Raw genomic sequence first — 18,748 nt, forward strand, 5'->3', positions numbered from 1 at the left:
CTGGACCCTTTGCCGTCCCCTGCACTTTCATGCCGGCCTGGACAAATGCATGCAAATGAAATCAGAGGCATTTCACAACACCCAGGATCTGACATCGCTGGAAAAAATGCACAGAAAACCGTATCTCTATGCATGTGTGTTAATAAGGAGGCACGGTGCTGCTTCACTGGTGCAGTGTAGGCTCAGAAATTAATTGTAACTGTTGATTCTCAATGGGTGCATGCACAATTGGCATGAAAAGTACATCTTCTATAAATCCCTCTTCAAATATGTGGAAGTGATGGGTTTAATTTAAACCCCGGCTGGTGGAAAAGAAAAGGAAAATAGATGAACCCAAATCAGTCATTGTACCTCAGCCCTGTTTATATTACAGGCATTTTTTAATTTGCTGCAATATAGTCAGAAATGTGAGCTCAGCGCTAAGCCTATCTAGTCTGTAAGGATTCAAGAAGCTGTTAGAACCCTATGAGAAATTATTTCCCCTGTTTCAACCTGTATTTGTTTGTCTGCAGGAACCCAGAGGATGATGCAACCTTCAGCTCAAGTCCAAGCTCACAGCTGAAGGATGCTTAAGCACAGTGTTTTGGGAGCAGTGTTACAGCCCTCGCCAGGTAGAATGGCGTTTTGATGAACTGAAAGCGTGGTGGGTTAAAAATGTGCCCCAATTTAATGTAGTTGATGTAGTTTTAAATACAAAGCTTGTCAATATAAAGATCAGAGTGTCTGGTTTATAGAAGTCAGAGATGGAAAAATACTTACCAAATAGGGCTCTGCAAGGGCTGAATATAGTCCCTCCTACCAGAGGACTGGCTCTCATCTTGCATTGTTCTTTCTTCCATTAACTTGATCTTTGATCTCAGTTCCTGTTAGAAATAACTGTAAACAGTGATGATGTTCTAGGCCATTAACCAGATGTACAAGCAAGGGAGATCCCTGCTACTAATAGACCATCTGAAAAAAAGACACAAGAGTAATGCTTAAGAATAACAACAGTATTTCCCAGAAAAGAAGGCACAGCACTTTCATTTCCTGCAGGATCCATCTGCCATGTCTGAAGCAAATCAGACTGCTGGAAATGTGGTTCACATCACTCTTTCAGAATCGCGGTCCAGGCATCCACAGCCACACTAACTTTTTATTTTAACAAGTGGTCAGCTCACCTAAATTGATAATTTGCTACCCATCAAGCAAATTGATTGAAAAGAAACTTGAATTACAGGTATTTCAGAAGTAGATTCTGTAACAGGGTGTTGTCACGGCTTTCATGTAGCTTCAATTTTGAGTGGTCCTGTGTGGAGCCAGGAGTTAGACTCAATGACCCTCGTTGGTCCCTTCCAACTCAGAATATTATATGATTCTATTCTGTGATCCTACGATTCTATGATCCAGTCACTGCAGAGTTTGAATTCTGAAGCTTCCAGCCCCGTGCAGGAGATATGCTGAGTAATTCCTGGAGCATTGCTCGTGCAGTGGAAAAACTCCCTTCTCAGATGAAAATAATCTGGAAATCCTTCCAAAAAAAAGATCAGGTGGAGCCCAGGCTGATGGTGCTCAGATACAGCAGAAGCACTGTAAAAGTGCATATCTTCGTTCATAACATCTTCCGCTCATCTGACCTCTAAATAAATGAATACAGGAAATATTCTTTGGAAGTGGTGGAGTCACTGTCCCTGGAGGTTCTTGAAAGAACTGTGGAGATGTGGCACTGAGGGACGTGGTCAGTGGGCATGGTGGGGATGGGTTGGGGCTGGACTAGGTGATGTTAATGGCCTTTGCCACCCTTAATGATTCTGTGATTCTGGGTAAGGAAGGAGCATCAGAAAAAAAAGCTCAGTTTTACTTTCAGCTATCATAGTTGAGTAATTTTGTAGAGCACGAGAGGCAATATAAATAAAGGTACTATGTGTAGAACAAACAGATCAGAGATTTATATTGTATGTATTTTGTATCCATTATTTATAGGCTTTTGTTAAAGCATTATTTAGCCCTATTCACAATCTTGAGTATTTAAAAGATGAATGTAAAGCCTAGCACTGGAAAAATCATGCAGAGAATGCAGAGAAGTAGATCTGTTTCAAATGTACGTTCAAGTACTGCTGGAGAGCTGTTATGAATAACAGACTGTGGCACTTCCTATTGTTTTATTTTGGTCCTGTTTTAGAGACTTAAGGGCGATGTCATAACAGGGTAAAACTTGTCATGGACACACATTAAAAGCTGAACACAAAGAGAAGACCTTTGATAACAAATATTTGGATATTTAGAGGGGTAATTCAATAAGGAGAGAAAACACTGAATTAAAGTCATTTTTAGAGTTACATGCATGTCTCAGAAATCCTACCTCTCTTCAGACAGGCACATACTGAACTGCAATCGAATTACTACTTCCAGCTCTGCAATTTCAATCATTCATCCAATTTATAGGGGTCTTTTTGTCTTGAATTAAGCAAAATATGAGCCCAACAGGAAATTAAGCAACCAAGCAAAATCAGGAAATTCACTCAAGTGGCTTAGGCAGTGAAATGCCACTGCTATCTTCAAACTAAAACTCCAAAGAGAAAAGGTTGAACTGCAGTCAGATTTATTTTCAGAGTGGCTAATGTGCTTTTAATTTGTACAGGGTTTGTAACCAGGAGAAAAACAGGCAGAGCCTTACATTGATGTTGTGAGGTTTGCTTTGCATTTCTTTTTTCACATGAGGCCTTAACATGCATATATATACAATTAGTTTTAAAATGCACCACTTGTAAAAAATAATTAGAGCAGCTATCCTAATTACAAAGTTTGAAATACTTGTTTTAAATGAAGTACCTGCTGCCTTCAGAACATTAAAAATGATCTGAAACAGGAAACAGATTCTAAAACTGCACTTCTTCTTCCTCAGAGAACATACTTGATGACTGCTCTCTTGGGGAGAGGGAAATTCTTTCAGCTGTTTACAGTGACCTCTCTGCATTTTGGATCTGCAGATCTGTATGTGGAATATTTTAACTGTTTTTTTTTGGCAAGCAAAAATCTTTAGTTTACAGAAAATACATCCCTCCCCCCATCTCCAAGCTCCTAAAGAAATTTCTTGCAATCTAATCACAATATCTAGGAACTACAGGGACAGTTATGCTAGGCACTGTACAGCATAGGTTAAACATACAGTCCTTGCCTGAAGAAGTGCCAAAATAAAGATGAGGCAGCCAGCCAGCAGAGAACTGGGAAGACTGTGCATGACGGTCAGCTTGGTTAGCAGTGTGTCTTCAGCACATTGTTGCAGGCTTCACCGAGCTTCTGTCGGAGCAAAGTTGGAGGGAGATAAATCCCTAACCTCAAGGTTAGAGGAGTTGTTCAGAACCCCTAACACTGCCACAGGAGAAAGCCAAGAGGTTTGCAATCATAGCTTAATAATGAGACAGAGGTTCAGTGGGTTCTGGTGGCCCTCACTATGTTAGATAAATTGTGATTTGAAATCACAGACATTTTTTTCAGTTGTGATTGTAAACATGCATTGCTGCTGATTTAGCAATGCATTGTGCTCGCTATCAATTTAAGCTAAGTCATGAGAAGCTTCAATAGCTTCAAGAAGAAACCAGGGAGCTTCTGTGGTTTCCATGTCTGGGACTGTAAGGTCTGATTGCTCTTCCTGACTCCAGTATCTATATGGGAATCTTCCTGCTCAGTCCTTTCTGCAAGTTAGGCCCTGTGCACAGCCTTCAACACACCTGCAATAATCCTGGGTCAACATTAAAATAATGCCTATAATCAAATCTCCTCTCCTTAGCCAATAGTATCAGAGAAGAGGTGAAATAATAGCTTCCCAGTTTCCTTTTCCCAATGTACAGACACCAATGCATGCCATCTGTGTCTGTCCATGCATATCTGTATTCACAGTAATACATTTAAAACCAGTTGGACAACTTCATCTGAATTTAGTAAAGACATAGAGGCCTCAAACAGGATTAAGGTTGTAGACAATTTATGGAAGTAGCCAGCTGAACAGAAGACACCCTACAAGTGTTCCCACTGAAGATAAACCTACATAATCAGCTCCCACAGTATTAGACACAGAGAACACAGAAGAAAAGCTTGTGAGGCTTTACACCAATCCCAGCTGCACAAAAAGATTCAGTCAGGACTTGCATTTTAGTCAGTCAGCCTTGAAACACATCCAAAGACACCAGGTTTCATTAAAACAGGCCTATTTATTAGCTCAAATATTATCTCCTCCCTTCTTCAGAGGCATCCTAGATGGCTCACAGCTTGAAACGCAGAACAGTTTAAGTGGGTGCTTTGAAGTGATGGGGAAACCCCTCTTTCAACAGGACTGATGGATGTACGTTGCTCCCCTGCACAGGGTTCATTGTGGGTCAGGATGAGATTTCCCTCCCAGCTGGAGGAACAGGGACATGAAGGTTCATTTGTCTTTTTTTTTTCTGCCCTTTCTCTACAGCCATCGGCCTGGCTGACCTTCTGAATCATTCAGACCATCGTAAAAGCCTCAGGCAAAAGCGATCGCTCTTGTTTTCTGCTTGTGAAACACAGGTTAGTCTCCTGAGAATTAAAATACTTCAGTTTAATTGAAACCTTTAGGTTTAATATATGGGCCTATTTGCTAAAATATAAAGATCTGAGGTGAGCAGAGGTCACGTGAGGTGATCGCATGGTGCAGTGTCTGGGGGGCCTGAGGGGTAAAAGCTGCCTTTGCTTTAGTAAAAGATAGACAGAGGTGGAACGGGCTACAAAGGGCTTTGAATGGAAGACAGACAGCATGCATTTGACACAAGAAAAACAAAGACAACAGACAGTTGGAAGGATAAAGTTGGTGTGGCCAAAGGACACGGCTAGACAACCACTGCAGAACCATTTTGAATGGATATGAATGGTAAGATTGTATTAGTCAAGTAAAAACGAAGAGAAAATGAAAAGTTCTGTTTGAGTCACAATGAGCTCAATCTGCCAGTTATCTATTGGGGATGGGATTTCTGAGAGACAGGCTACAATTTCAGTTTGAGTAGAGGAGGCAGGTCTGGGAGTATGAGTAGAAACGTCCCATTTGAATTGTCATCTGCAAGGGAAATTATCTAGAAATACATGATGTAGAAGAAAACCCATATACCTGATGATTAGCATGCACAAATTCACATGAAGAATCCATATTTAAAATCTTAGGTATATATCACTTTGCTCTGTGCTAAATTCGTATGAAAATGTATCCCTAAATCCCTAGTTCGATTTGGTGCTTAAAACAGCTCTTTATTTAACCATGATAGATTTAAGAATGAGATAAAGTGAAGTACTGTTTTGCGACCACTTTGTCTTCCAGTAAGGTTTCATATTTGGAAGTCTCAGGTCAAAGGCATTAAGGCCTGTCACGATGCCACCTACCTCTGTACATCTTCCACCGCTCCTCGGCAAATTTTGAGGTAGAAAATAAGAAAACCATACCTATGCAAGTATAAACAATTCTTACACTAAGCAAGTGGTCATCCAGCATGTTTCTGAAGGACCGTGACTTTGTTACTTGCTGCCTTAGATTTCTGGATAAGTTATAACAAAAGAAGTTAAGTACCAGAACTGTGCTTACTACTGTCTTCTTCAAAACAAAACAAAACAGCAATAAAAAACGCCAAAAACAAATTCACTCATTAAAAATGTGGAAAAGGCTCCTACAGAAATTGTCGAAATATGTTGCATGATATGTTGCACAGAGCATGCTTTAACTAACAATGCTCATTAACCATATTTATGTGCTGGCAATTGGCATTCTTTATCCATCATATTGGAAATCACTAGAGTATGCAACAGATTTGTAAACCCTGCCCTGAACAGAACATACTCTAATTGTATTAGAGAACACTAGCAGCTCTCAGAGATGCACCAGGATATACGTAACTTTTCCATTTTAGCTGTCCCTGGCTTTGCCCAAGAGAGAAATGAGTTGGGGGAAAGTTTTGGGCTGAGAAAAGGTTTGATCATGAGGTGAATAAGATGTTTTGTAAAGCAAGCAAGTGTATGGTCTTGGAAGGTCTATGAAGGAAGTGTCATGTATTGGTTTTGCAAAAAAGAACAAGGCATTTGGAAATTCATGTAGGAGGGACTAGAAACTTGAGTAGGCAGAAGATGCTTTGGCTGAACTCTTAGCAATTCAGAGTTCTCTTGAGTGGGACCATTCCTAGGAGACTGCAGTGAAAAAGCAAAACAGTGCTATATTGGCTCAGTACTTGGAGCTTGATTTGCCCTTTCTGAAATCGTATGGCTAATTCAGACCTTGGAAAATGGAGTATATCCTGGCCAGATGGCTTGGTTTAAGAAGAGGAAGGCAACTGTGTAGCTGCAATAGCAGGTAATAGAGCTGAAAGGCTGGGTATAGGAAAAATTGGCTGTGTACAGGGGGCATAGGATGGAGTCACCCTTCCATGAAATCCAATAAAACCTGATCTGGTCATGATTAACTCAGCATTTTAAAAATCCTTTTAAGAGTTCACAAAGAACATAATGTCTAGCCAACTTGTAGTGGTATATGAGACCCCTGATTCCAATGTCCCAGGATGTCAGCTCTCTGCTTGTTTCCGATTTTGATGCTGAACACTCCTTTGCTTCTCAGTCCCAGCTTATTTATTTAGCATCCGTACTGCTTTATCTCATTTATAATGAACCCACGGACATAAGTAAGGAAAAGTTTCTTACACAGAAAACTGATCTGTTAGAGCAGTCTGAGCAAGGTTAACGTGAAAACCACCAACTGATACACGCAATTAGTGGCTGAACTTCCTCTTGTGCCCAGAATCTGTACGCTCAGCTGTGAAACTGATAAACAGAGAGAATGGAGAAGTATATTTTCATCTTTGATGAAAATCAACCATGCTCAAACACCCTCTTTAAACATACAAGACACCTCAGAACCTCATGCTCTGACTCCGGTAACTGTTCCACATCAGACTCTGGAGTCAGACCAGTTTTTTCTTCTTCACTCCCTTGTGTGGGAATGTCAGGGGCGGAGAAATGGAATCCACATTGCCTGCTTGCTCCTGAGGTCAACAGGAAAGTGACCCTGATAGAAACAGGATCAGTGAAGGATTTTATTAGATCTGGAATGTTTCTGAGAGGCCTTCATAAATTTGTATTCTGAACCAGAGGCCCCTTTTCCATCTTACATAGTTTATGTGGAAACAGATGAATAACTAACAGTGATTACTAAAGGAAGACAAATATCACGACTTGGGGTAAATTTACCTGAGACTTGATATCAGTATCCCAACTTATTTCTTTGCGTTGCTTTTAAAACTCTTTGTAAGATCATTGTATAGAGTAAAGAAACCAACTTTTGGCTTAGTAATGCTGTGCTAAGTAAAAATTGGTTTACAAAGCACCTTTCAATGAACTTGAATCAGAGCGTTGGAAGTGTTTATCTTAACCTTATGAGCAGCTCTGCACTGTAGAGTGTTAGGTCCTTTTCATACTTTAATTCTTTAACAGAGACCAAGTAGTTGCTTGGCTCTTTATCTACAACCAGTTACAAAACAAAAATAAATTTTAAAAAAGAACTGAGCTGCACAGTCTCGTCCATTTCCATTCTTGATCTTAAGTGGTAATTTGCCTAGATTGGCATGAGCTTACTACCACATATATATAGCATTAAGGTCTAATTGTTTTTGCCTGAGAGGCAAAGTCAACGGGCCACACATGCCTACCTGCTGTATTCTGACTAAGAAAGGAAAAGCATTCCCCTCTGTTCCTGAATAACTGGTCCTACAAGCTAGATGGACCTAGGAGATGGGGTTTAAGAGGAACTGCTATTCCTATTTGTATATAGAAGTCACAAAAGACCAAACTCAACTATTATCTGTATATATGCTGAAGACTTGCTTATGCTTACTTGAGCACTTAGGTGCATAAAGCAATTACCAGAATGATATCTTGAGCAATCACACCATGCATCTGTTTCCCCAGGTGAAAACTTTCTCCCAAGGGTCATTTTGATTGTCTTGTTGCACTTATTTTGGCCCATACTTTATTGTGAAGTTATTTTTGTGTCACTACCGCTTTAGGTGTTTTGTTTTCTTAAATTTAGAAACATGTCTACATTCATGTCCCACTGTTGTGTTAGAAACAGATGGCACTTCCTGGAGACACACAGTTGATTGAACAGACACCGACCACTTTAACATGTAGTAACATGTTTGTAATTAGATATTCTAAAGTGCTAGACAATCACTATCGGAACTTCTCAAGAGGGAAACTTAGGTATGTATTTACCAAGATCTGAACTGTAACTTGGATCCTTGACAGAGTTTTACTCTTGAGTATAAAAGACTATGGTTTCATACTGAATAATGTTGATTAAAGCTTCCACCTGCCCTGTCTCAGAGCAGATCATCCACTCCTGTCTTCCATGCTAGCCACTAGTTTTGTTGACCCTTGTAGCTGTATGTAAATAGCCCATGAAGTAAGTTTTGGGATGCAACCAACTGATCAAAGTAATTAGCACCCCTGTTATATCACCAGTTTAGGGCTCAACTTCCCACCTGCTTTACAATTAAAGTTGAAAACAGCTCCACCCCAAAAGAACAAAGAATCAGCCATTGTCACAATGGAAAAACAGCTGATAAAGCTGGAGAAAAGAATGGAAGATGATAAAAAAAATAAAAATCAGGGGACGAATTACAGTAAAGCATTATGGAAGATGGGATAAATACTGACAAGTCTGTAAGGTAATTTAATTACTGTGTGGTTTTATCTAAGTTGAAAGTCTCCAGCTGACTGCTGGGGGAAAGCAGCTGTAGCCCCTTTCACATGCTTCCCCCATGGCCACATGATTGGCTGTAAGTAAACTGTTGCAATCAAGAAGCAGTTCAGTTTCAGAAGCAAAAGATTCCTCTGGTTTTACCTTACTTACAGCAGAAATACCATGGGAGGCTGTGGGAAAGTGCAGTGCCTTAAGTAAGGGCAACTATAAAAATGGTTAAACTTGTAGGTAAGGGAAAACCAATTTTACATCAAAATCTCTCACCTCAGCTGTTAAACTACAGTGGAATACTTAGATGTAACAATTGTGAAAGATGAAGCTGTTATGATTTGTTGTTTTTTTGGTTTTTTTTTTAAGAAGAAACTAAATTGTTAATTCTAAGTTTGGATGAGGATTCAGCAACGAAATACTTGGAGGATAATTTGTTTTCCATGGTGAATTCTGTGTACAAAACTGATTACAGAATGGAGCCAAATCTCTGCCAAAGATACGGATAGGATCGTGAAAGCAGATGAGCTACAATTTCCCATGCACTAGAATTCACAACAAGGCCAGAAGCAAAATGAGCACAAGCTGAAAGTATTTCAAGAGCCAGGACTGAACTATGGGAGAAAGCTGTGCCTTCCTCTGCGAACCTTTAATCTCTTGAAAGATCTTTCTAAAGAGAGGTAGGTGTTGATCTTCCAGAGAACTGGTACACTAATTTAAATATTCACTTTATAATTTGTGAAAGGTATCTTGGAAAACTATCTGAAAAGATTTCAGACTAAGGTTCACCAAAATAAAATTGCAAACGCTTTCAAGAGAAGAGGTATTGAAGGAGGGTGTGAAAAAAGAAAAATAATGAACAACAAGGAGCACAACCTGGAAATGCTGTTGGAATTGGTTTTAATGTACTGGTCTCCTAGAGTTAAAATTCTATAAGGGTGGTGAGGCTTTGGCAAAGGTTGCCCAAAAAGGTGGTGGATGTCCCATCCCTGGAGACACTCAAGGTCAGGCTGGAGGGGCTCTGAGCACCTGGTGGAGCTGCAGGTGTCCCTGTTCATTGCAGGGGGGTTGGACTAGATGGTGTTTATGGGTCCCTTCCAACTCAAACGATTCTATGGCTGCAAAATAAAAATGCCACAAGCACAGTTTTGATTGGAATTCTGCATTCCTAACTTCAGATACCTACTGCAGCGTGGTCTTGTACTTTATCAAAATCTTACAGGATAATGGGATAAAGTCAACTGAAAAAAAACCACCTTTTGTGTCATAGGAAAGGTGTTGAAGCACAACAAGGAAAATCTAAAGGACAGGTTGCAGAAGGCTGAAATAACAGATGCTCGTTATAGGGATGCCAAGATCTCGTTAGCAGTCACCGTTAACAAAAAATACCTGTAAGCCAGCAATGTTAGGCCTGTAGGCAACAGTAAATCAGGGTTTGGTTTCTCAGAACGGTAGGGATTATGCACCCACATAAAGCAGCCTCTGCCCTGACAAGCGCACACTGCAATCGCTGTCCAAACACATCCCACTTCCTCGCTGCGATTGACTCATAACTGCTTTTGAAAAACTCCCATAGGAATATTTCTTGCAGGACAACGAGCAGCTCGATTTTTTATTTTATTTTTCTGGCTTCCATCTTGAGAGACAGCAGAAGATGGCCCCAGCCAGGCGGGACCCCGGGGAGCCGCACCTGAGGCGCTCCCTGCGCGAGGCGGGAAGCAGACAGAGGGCAGTGCAGCCCCACGGCGTGCTGCCCGAGCGGCCGGGGAGAGCCGGCGGCGGGCAAGGCGAGAAACGAGCCGGACCCGGCGAGGGGAAACCAGCGGCGGCGGGCCGGAGGAACTTTAAGCGGCACGGTCAGGCCCTGCTCCGGCCCCCAGCAACCCTCAATTTAGCTGAGACCCCTCCGCGAGCAGCCTAGGCAGGCGCAGCGCCTTCCGCCCATCCTGAGGTAATCCCCTCACCGCCGCCACCGCGCACGCTCAGCGCGGACGGGCTGAGGCTGCGCGGCCCCGCGTCCTCCTTGCGGCCCCATCCGGGAACGCGATGACGTTATCGCCCCCGGGCGAGGAGCGCGGCCCTCTCTCTACACAAGCGCGCCTCCGTACGCTCCCCGGGCTCCCAATGAGAGCAGGCGGGCGCTACGCCTCCTGGGGGCTGTAGTCTGCCGCGTCCCCCCGACCACACAGCTGTACGGCCCTGCGGGGCACAGGCCCGCCTCCCGCCTCTTGTGGGCGGGGCCAGCGCGCATCGCGGCCCAATAGTGGGGCGGGTGAAAGGTCGGCGGGAGGGTGCTGTAACCAATGGGAGCGTGCGGGAGCCGGGAGGGGGCGGAGCCAGCTGTGTTTTGTTCAATTGCCATTGAGAAGCCCGGTCCATACGCGGAGGGGAGGCGGCCCGTGCGGGCTCAGGTACCGGCCGCGGGTTTGGCGGCGGCGGCGCGGAGGCCGCGGGCCCGGGTGAGAGGGCAGTGGGTAAACGGCGGCCCTGGCGGTAGCGGTTGGGAGCTGCCGTGCGGTGGGAGCAGAGCAGGGCGGGCGGTGGGGCCGAGGCCCCTTCACGGAGCTGCGGTAGCGGCTGTGTGTGCGGGGCGGGCACCCGCGGCTGCCCTTTCCTGCGGCGCCTCCTGCGTGAGGACGCGTGTGGCGGTGGGGCTGCGGCTGGAGCTGAGCCTGGCTCCATTTTCCGCCGCCGTTAGAGGGAGAGTTGGGATGGCAGCAGCCCTGCTAGGAGGAGGAAAAAAGCGTACGTAATAACAATAATTAAAAAAAAAAAAAATCACCCCGAAATCCTCACGAAAATACTTCGTCGGCGTTCGGAATCTGAACAGGGGTTTGGCAGGCGCTTAAAATCAGCGGGTCGCAGGCCGGTTGGTTGTTTAGGAGCTCTCCAGGCCTTTGTGCAGGCGTGGGGCTGCTCCCTGGGGTTGCTTCCATCCCCCAGCAGCCTCGGGCGGCTCGGTTCCGAATGACGGCCTCAGCGTAACGGGCTGAAGCGTCAGACCCGCTCCTAAACGGGCTCTTTGTGCTGTGCCATCTTTTCTCAGGGCTTTGTTCTGGTTGTTTGGCTTGCCAAATGCTCCTGCAGCCTGCACGCAGGATTCCATAAGAGTGGTTTCTGGGGATTTGAGGTGGCCCTCCGGGTTGGCATTGCGTCACTTCTCTCTTAGCAGACAGAATCACAGAACTGCCAGGGTTGGAAGGGACCAAGGATGATGAATCTCCAACCCCCCTGCCACATGCAGGGCCACCAACCTCCACATTTAATGCTAGACCAGGCTGTCCAGGGCCCCATCCGATCTGGCCTTGAACACCTCCAGGGACGGGGCATTCCAGACAGCTGGAAGTTGAGTGGCTTTCTCTTTAGGTAAGGCTCCCATCCCTCTTAAGTGCTCAGAAAATTCCTGTGCTTTGTAGCAGCGCTGTTACTTAGGGGTAAGAGGTTGCTTTCAGCCCTGAGCTCCAGGCCTGAAGCAGAACTGAGCTCTGTTCTGCTTTGGTGTGCTTACATTAAATTTAGCTCCTGAGAACACTGGTTACAGCCTTTATGGTTATGCTGTCTCCGATTCATATCCTAACTACTAGGAAACGTTTCCATCCAGGCCATTTTTGGCAAGAAGCAGGAGGTTTCTGCACGCTGTGGTGAGCTGAAATATTTCTGGATAGGTTTTAATTGTGAATAGGCTGATTGCTTCAGGTCAGGCTTAGGGAATCTGGATCACAATGTCTGCTGAATGGCAGAAACTTTCCAAGCAGAGCATGTGACTTGAGATCTGGTTTTATTGGAGGTGCAATGGATGTGATACAAGAGCTTGAATCTTTACAATTATTGTGCTTCTGAAATGCCTGGGAGATGCACATTCTGAGGCAGAAAATGAATTTTTTTGGGAGTTAAAGCATACATCCTTATTAGGTTTACATAAGGTGATTTCCATGTGATTAACGTGGAACTACTAACTAAAAAATGTTTGCTACTCATTTATTTTGAATTTCTGGGAAATGCTATTAGTGTCACTGTTTTTAGTCATCCCTCATTTTAGTCATTAACAAGGCTCTTTAGCACGTGAAAGTGCATGCTGGCTATTAGATATAAACTGAAAATGATCTACCAGATCCTTCCCTCCTGATACTATTCCAGGCCGCCTTGTGCTGTGGCCATCTGCCTGTCCTCTAGCAGCACTGCCAGTGTGTAACTCATTGTTATTGTCTCTTAACTTGAAAATTAAAGTTAGTTAAGTGATTCTAAAGAAGTGTCTTAGATTGGGCGTAGTAAATTTCTGTATTTCCTCTTGAAAGCTGTTTAGTGTAGAGTACTGTGATTGGGAAGAATGAGGAGGCTGAAAAAAGAAATACCTTTAGTTGCAACGTTTGTGTTAAAATCTTTAGAAGCTTAGCACGTGGCGTAAAGCTGAACTTATGAAAATCCACTGGGCTGAGAATTAGAGAGTTGAACTTTCAGATTACTTCAATTTATTGCATTGATTGTTTTATTTTAAAATGGTATGTGGGGCTGATTCTTTCCTATAAGAATTCCTTGAGAGTCTGGTAACCATTATTGTGGCTCCCTTGTTTTAGTTCCGACCCCTTTTCCCTTCTCTCTCCTTTCTCCCCCTTCCTCTATTGCCTCCCCCAATCTGCATTCCTTTGTGCTAGCAGTGATGATGGCAGTTCTAGTCACCTCCTGTGGTTTGATAGATTATTCCCTTTAGAAACATGTGTACTTAAAACTTTCCAAACATGATTCTTTTTTTTTTTTGGCTCCCACACTTTTTTGATGATGGCTTTGAGTTTTGTTTGTAGAATTTGTCCTTTCTGTTTTTGCTTTGAATTTTCATATATAGCAGAGAGAAATCTTGTTAAACCTTTAATGGAAAGTATTAGTACTTATATTGTTGTTTACATTTCTTTTTGCATAGTTGGGAGGTGATAATATACACAGCAATTTTGCTTTTTGGCAGCAGTGAGTTTCCTTCTTCCCTGCAAACACACAAGTTATGTTCTTTTAGCAGGAAACTTTGTTTGCTTGAAATTTTTATTTCTCTAAAGTAAATTTGGACTATTTTTAAATTACTACATTTCTCATCTGTCGTTCATGGGCTGTGCAAGTGTAGAACCTAAAATCAAGAGAATTGTCAGCGCTCTAATATTAATCTTTTCTACTTTTTTTTTTTTCTCGAGTCAATCAGTTCATGCAAGTAATGTCATCAACAAGCTGGCAAGGAAGTCACAACTGTCAGTGTTTTGTAGTGGGCAGAAATAACTTGTGAAGGCCGTGTTTCTGTGAATTGCTTGCTCGGGGTGAGGCAGCAGGCAGGGCTGTTGCTAAATACGTTATCTGGGTTATGGCTCTTGGTTTCCTGACAGCAGTATTCTTTCATGCAAGCAGCTGAAGATCTCGCTTTAGAATATATAGAAAGTTTCTTTACTGTATATAAAGAAAACTTACTGAATTGCAAAACCAGAATAATACAGCTAGCTTTGCACTGCTTGTATTTGTGTTATGTTACTGAAACCCTGTCCACCACCTGTGTAATGCTTATTGATGTTAGCAGTAAGAGCAAGGGTTCTGATTACCTAACGTTAGCATCATTGGTCTGAATTTGGCATGGCAACGTTAGCTGAAGACCTGTGAAAATGAACCTCCAACACTTAAGTGCAGGGAAGAATACTTGCCATGGTATGTCAGATTGCAGGCCCAGAGCTTTGGGAGCACACGAAGACCCTCACCCAATGCCAGAGATGGTGATTGCCCTTTGATCGTGTGGGTACAGACAGAGCTAAGGGTGTGAAACCAAACTGCGTTTTGCCTAGAGCTGTCATTAAGTGTTTGCAGAACTGTCTCAGTACAGTCAGAAATGCATGTTGTTGCAGGAAAGGCATCTGAGATGGAAGAAAGCAGCTTTTGCTGAGCTTTAAAATTGGAACCCAGCTGGTACAGGAAAGAATTGGTGAAATCACAGAATGGCCAGGGTTGGAAGGGACCTCAAGGATCATGAATCTCCAACCCCCGCCCGCCACATGCAGGGCCACCAAATGAATGCAACAAAAATGACTGCAGCAACAGTGTCTGCACCTTTACTTTTGTGCTTATATCTCTGATTTGGGAAGACAGGACATGAGTTCCTCTTTCCTGAAGAAATCTTGTTTCTTTGTCAGCCCAGGCAGTTGGCTTGCTGCTACTTCTTAGTGCATCTAAAACTTACAGGTTTATGGAATGTCACAATTATAGTTTGGAGATTTCTATATTAATGCCAGAGTGAGTTAACTTTTTAAAACCAAGCAAGAACCATTACTGTCCTAGTGGAACCTCATAGGACAGGGCTGTGGCTCCTCTTCTACTGTCACCTTCCCTTGAGCCAAAAACAGGAATAATAGGAGCTTCTGTTGGTGCTATATTAACTTTAGGTCTCTAATTTGCATCTCAAATAACATTGTGAACAGCTTTAATGCCTTTGAGGGGTTTGGGAGGTTTTTAAAATTTGTATGGTAAGTGTGCTTTTCAGCCTAATTGGGCAGCTCATATTATTATGTCATGCTTAATTCTTTGTGCAGTTTGTGTTGAGGTAAATGGTACTACATTCTTCCTTCACCTACTCTGCACCTATATTATGTCTTGCTATCTTGTTTGTGGCTTTACATTTTGCACTATTCCTGTCTTGCACTTCATGCAGTTACTAGTGGATACTTGGGTTCTTTATTATACTTGTCAAAGCTTGCTCATAGGGCAAATTCTTGTCTGCTTCCGTTAACTCCCCCTACGTTCCCACTGACAGATGTATTCCTTTGAGGGTTGTGATTTGACCTCTTCTGATTTTAGAGGGGTGAAAACTTGAAGGAAGAAAAAAGTTGCATGTCATTTGGATCTGTCGAACCCTGTTGCTTTTATCAGCTTCCAGACTCCAGAAATCACATGCAGAATGTGAAAGAACCTGGTGTGTTTGGAGTCTGCTGTGGTGTAGGATGTGGATCAAACATGGAATAGTGGAATTGTGCTTGGCCAAATGGCTCTGGAACAGAACTTTTTTGTTAATTTTTCACAGTCTTAATAGCAGTGGCAAATAATTATGTCCTGCTTGGAATGGAGCATGGTGCTGTGTAAGCATGCCCTAAGACTACTGCTGTGCTTCACAGCATCATTTGTTTCACGGTGTTTAGCGAGGAGGAAGAGAGGAGTAATGAAAACAGCATTTGGTAAGTAGCTAATCAGTGAACTGGCTAAACATGGTATATATTTCTTCTAGTGGAAAAGGAGAAAGGAGTGAGTACCTAGAACCTCATCTTTGCTTTTTTGAAATACAGTTAGAAATAAAACCAAGTTGATGAATTTGAGGAGTGTGGGTAACTTGGGCTGAACTGAAGCATGGTGGTTTGCTGTAAGGGCTTGGAAAGGTAGATAACAACAGCAGAGCTCCTGGTTAGAATATTTCTGTCACTGAAACCTGGGCATGAAGCTGAAGCTCATGGCTGCTCACCTCTCTAGATGTTGTTTTCCACTTGAGCTTAGCTAGGTGTGTGCTTGCTTGCCATGTCTTTTTCCATCAGCACTGCATCCTGACCAGGCTTGTTCACTTCAGTGTTTGAATAAGAAATCTCTGTGCTCTGGAGGTGAGACAGGATGCTTGTTGCACTTACTCCAGTTTTTTTTTTTTGCAAATCTGTTCAGAATGATGACCTATAGATCAGATTTGTATCAGGCGAGCCATTAATATTACCAGAACTATTACAGAGGAGGAAAAATACGTAGTATTTTGTCCATTGTATGCTTCTTAGGTGTCTCATTTGTGCTTAAGCTCTTAGTTCATTTTTCCTCAGTTTAATGACTTCAAAGTTTGCACTTTCAGTGTGAACATATAACTTATTTTGGGCACAGACTTCCTCCGACTGGCTGTAGCTAATGCTGTCTGCTTTGGCTCCATATCTTCAAGGTTCTGTATCTGTCAGTTTTTATTTTGGAGTATTTGGTTTGCATGCAGTGTTTTCCTATAGCCAAGCCTAAGGCTATAACTGCAGTAAAAGGTGTGTGCATGTGCTTTTGTGAGGATGCTCTGTGACACCACGGTGAAAGCCATTACATCACTGGAATGCTGCTTTTTGGTTGTCAGAAGGCATCTGATTCTGGAATTTGTTGGTCAGAGCAGAAGGATACCAACAGCATGCAACAGTGCTGCTGAAATTCTTGTATTGCTGTGAGATATAATTGGACTTGATTTATTTCTGCATGAGCAAAGTATGAGGCAGGTATGAGTTTTCTGTTGTTGTACACCAAAGGCATCTGGACAAGCAAACATTAAGCTAGAAATTAGCTAGAAATTGTGAAGTTGTTTTCTGAAAAATGAAAAGACTGACTTCTAGCTCATTCAGAATAAAAGTGTTTGACTGCACGATGGGCAAAGACACTACAGTAACTTCAAATTGCGATAGCCCCCCAAAATGGCTGAAAAGGATGTGGGCTGGTTGTAAGCCTCATGGCCAGCCGTATTGTGCATCTAATTTGATTCATAAAAAGTTTGACCAGCTCTCCTTTTTCTCCAATTCAGCATTTTGCTTGTCCTTGGCATTAACGCTCATTTTGAATACAGGGCTAGACATGTTCCTTTCTGCAGTGCAAGCTTACTGTCTAATCCCATGGGCATGAGGGACATCTATTCTTATCCCTGTAGTAATCTTTCAAAAAATATTTGAACTGTCTTTATTGTCATCTTCCTGTTTTCTCATGTTTTGTCTCTCCACATCTCTGCCCTTCCCCCTCAGCCCTGTGATGATTTTGGAATATATAAAGCCAGTGTATTCATATCTTCATGGGAAGTCATGTTTTCAGCTCTAATTGTTCTTTTTATTTTTTATAACCTCAAAGTTAGCTTGCATCTTGGATCTTCAAGTGTGGTGCTTGAAGCCCAACTTTGTATTCTAGCTGAGACTTTCCTGTGTTGATTGGGTTAAGGCTGTTTTCATGTGTTCTTGTTTGTGCATCTCCAAACATTTGACTTGCCTACAAGGGTTCAACCCTTGTTTCAAGGTCAGCCTGTTGCTCCAGTGCAGCCAGCAGCTTTCTGTTCAGGCCCTCACCTTGCTGTCTGCTTGATTAGTGCTGCCCAAGCACACCTTTCACGGATTAATTGTATCTGATATCATTCAGAACAGTTTTGCAGTGTGTCAAAGTTGTGCAGTTTTAATTGTTTTGCATTTTTCTACTTCTCTGCTATTTGTCCCATCGTTTGTTACTGACAGTTTACTCAGTGAATTGAACTGGATTCCTGCTTGGTGTATTCTCCTGTGTGCCACTGGTAGCTGCTCTCTGGGTATGGTTATCCAACAAGAACTGCTCTTGCTGTAGAGCCTTTACTTGCTTGCCAGCATCAGAAGTCACTGAACTTGATTGTGTGACCTCAGTGGCTTCTCTCCTGTCCCTAAACCCTGTGCTGGGATGCCAAAGTGAACACAATTGGATGCTGCTCATCTCCTCATTACCTTTTAGTGTTTAAAACTGAGATTTGGGACATCAGTAACATGAATGTGACTCTTTTTGATGTTGAAGGGAAACTTATGAAACTCATGTCCAAAACTTTTAAGTGGTGTGTTGCTGCCTGGGCTCAAACCTGTCACATAACAGCCTGGTGAAATCCTAACTAAATTGACGTAAGAAATCTTGAACTTTCTAGTGAAGAGTTTCTGCAAGTCCGTCTCTGTTAGAATTGTTTGACAAAGTTCTGGAAATACTTCTCATTGTTCTTCCAGCCTCTGTCCCTGTAAACTTTAATCTCCACTTTCCAGCAATTTCCTCAATTTTTGCTCTAATCATTGCATTGTGCACGATCTATGCATATCTAGCAGTTGATCCTCATCACCCACAGGCAGTCAAGTACAGTTTTCATGCTGTTGGCTGCAATGTGTAATAATCTCTTGTAACCATTTCTTTCCATTGTGTGCTCCAAGGAGACAGACAATCTATCCTTGGCAATCATGCTTCAGTCTTAAATTCAGAAGAGGCTTAAAAAGTATGGTAATCATTTTCTAAAAACATTTAATG

The 18,748-nt window shown here is 42.6% G+C and overlaps 1 protein-coding gene across 9 annotated transcripts in view; it reads left to right on the top strand.

Annotated features, from left to right (window-relative positions):
• The window catches only part of FAM53A (family with sequence similarity 53 member A), a 91,473-nt gene that overhangs the window by 15,212 nt on the left and 57,513 nt on the right, over positions 1-18,748 (top strand). For 2 of the 9 annotated variants that reach the window (XM_031588261.2, XM_090139783.1), the window contains exon 1: positions 11,071-11,181. The exons of 1 other annotated variant lie outside the window; for it this stretch is intronic. The gene's annotated coding sequence lies outside the window, so the exon portion shown is untranslated. Of the gene's footprint in view, positions 1-9,379; positions 9,403-11,031; positions 11,182-11,216; positions 11,468-11,514; positions 12,089-12,139; positions 16,960-18,748 lie in introns of those variants that run through there. 6 more of the 9 variants (XM_090139777.1, XM_031588263.2, XM_090139781.1 and 3 more) reach the window with 6 other exon arrangements.

Source organism: Phasianus colchicus, chromosome 4, assembly GCF_987193195.1.
Source record: "Phasianus colchicus chromosome 4, bPhaCol1.hap1.1, whole genome shotgun sequence".
NCBI classification, from domain to species: Eukaryota; Metazoa; Chordata; class Aves; order Galliformes; family Phasianidae; genus Phasianus; species Phasianus colchicus.